Here is a 2,201-nt window from a genome sequence, read left to right as displayed (position 1 = left end):
CCCTGTCTCGATCCCCACCCCCCAAAAAAGAAGAAGAAGAAGAAGAAGAAGAAGAAGAAGAAGAAGAAGAAGCAGAAGAAGGAGGAGGAGGAGGAGGAGGAGGAGGATTGGGAGGAATGGCCTTGTTGGAGGAGGTGTGTCACTGGGGACAGGCTTTGAGAAAGATTGAAGTAGCTCCTCTCTCTGCCTTGTGTTTGTGGATTGAGACCTGAACACTCAGCTGCAGTTCCAGTGCCTTACCTGCCTGCCTGTTGCCATGCTCCTTGCCATGATGTTCAGGACCCACATAGTGAGCTGAGGAGAGACTGATTCCCACATGGCATACTGTGGCACGGTGCACCTGTAGACACACACACATACACCAGTAATAATAACAATAGTAATAATAAATCTAAATTCTTTTAATTAGCTGTTTGCGTCAATGATGTGAGTTCCATCAAACTTCATTCAGTGAGGCCAGTAAAATCCCTTGAATGCCAGATCTCAAGAGACAGAATAAAGGCAGTCTCTGAGTTTGAGGCCAACCTCTACATAGCAAATGAGTTCTGGGCCAGCCAGGATTACATAGTCAGATCCTATCTTAAAAGAAAAAAAAAAAATAGGGGGCTGGAGAGACTGCTCAGCAGTTAAGCACACTGACTGCTCTTCTAGAGGTTCTGAGTTCAAATCTCAGCAACCACATGGTGGCTCACAACCATCTGTAATGAGATCTGACGCCCTCTTCTGGTGTGTCTGAAGAGAGCTACAGTGTACTTATATATAATAAATTTTAAAAAATCCTTCAGTGAATTTTGGCTTGAGTTTAGAATAAAATTTCCAAAATTTTCTGAAATGATCCTAAACTTATGTCTATGTATGGGCAGAATCGTTCCTACAGATTGGCATTCCCAGCATTGATGGCTACGAAATCAGGGCTGGAGAGACAGACCAGACACTCAGTAGTCAAAAGCACTTGCTGCTCTTCCAGAGGACACAAGTTCCATTCCCAGCACCTGAATGCAGCTCCAGGGACTTCAAAGTCTCTGACCACACCCATGCAGAGATGTGCACGCCCATGCACAGACATACACACAGGAAAAATAACAATAAACTATTTTTTAAATTAAAGTATAGATCGATTCTGAAAATGTTGAAGGTGTTCCACCATGGTCCTGAAGGACCAAATGTTCAGGCAAGATTCAGCTCTACATAAGAATAAACAAGCAATCCTTCCCATCAGCAGAGGCCCTTCTCTTCTTTCAGCTTTTATTTTTAAGCTAACACAAAGCAATTCATTAACAGAAAAGAATCTGAGAATTCCTGTTCACAGATGGCAACCATGACAACCCCCTTCCTTCCAGTGCTGTCAGAGAGGATGGGGGTGACATCCCCTATCCGCCCAATCTTCATCCCAGAGTTCTGAGGGCTGACTGGGCTCCAGGTCCCGGGGGCTTGGTCCTGTTTCCTCCTGTGTCCCGGAGTTTGATACACACGGTGGTGATGCTGAGCTCCTTGCACCTCTGGGCCACATCCTTGGCGGCCAGCATGACTGCATATGGAGAGGACTCATCTCGGTCAGCTTTTACCTTCATCCCACCAGTCACTCGGCAGATGGTTTCCTTGCAGGAAAGATCGGTAACATGGACAAGAGAGTCACTGAAGGATGCAAAGGTGTGGAAGGCAACAAATACATTCCCTCCTTCAGCCACCTGAGGTCCAAGGCTAATGACCTGCTCTTCCCTCTTTCCCTTTCCCTTATGAGGTGCCACTTCTGAACATCCTCCCCAAACTCCTCCACCCCTTCTTTCATCTTTTAAAAATGGAAAAATCATCTGTACACCAAAGATTTGCTCTAACATAAATGTCTTTATGATTATCATTTGTATGCCTGTTACATACATACTTCTGTGGATCATGCAAATGTTCCTCGGGCACTGAGGTCTCCAGTGGAAAGAGGATAAGAGGCCCTTCTCTGCCCTTCTCAGCAGAGTTCCCTGAGCACGGACCATGTTCTAGAGAGACTGCAAGTACTTGCACATGACCCCTATGGCATGGTGCCTTGCGCGGGGCCATGGCTCTGAATTTGCCCCTTCCAGCTCAATAGCTCTGAATAAATTAGTGATGTCAAATGATGTTTGACTGGAGCACACAGGTGCTTGCTAAAGCAAACACTTGAAAGACTGTTTTCCTGAGCACTCAGGAGGCAGAAGCAGGCAGATTTC

The 2,201-nt window shown here is 45.9% G+C and overlaps 1 pseudogene; it reads right to left on the bottom strand.

Moving 5' to 3' along the window:
- Positions 1–1,251: 1,251 nt before the first annotated feature.
- On the bottom strand, positions 1,252–1,811 carry LOC110320821 (annotated as a pseudogene).
- Positions 1,812–2,201: the final 390 nt, after the last annotated feature.

This window comes from Mus pahari, chromosome 4 (assembly GCF_900095145.1).
Source record: "Mus pahari chromosome 4, PAHARI_EIJ_v1.1, whole genome shotgun sequence".
NCBI classification, from domain to species: Eukaryota; Metazoa; Chordata; class Mammalia; order Rodentia; family Muridae; genus Mus; species Mus pahari.
Note: the sequence above shows the minus strand (reverse complement) of the source record. Positions and strands in the feature narration are given on the sequence as shown.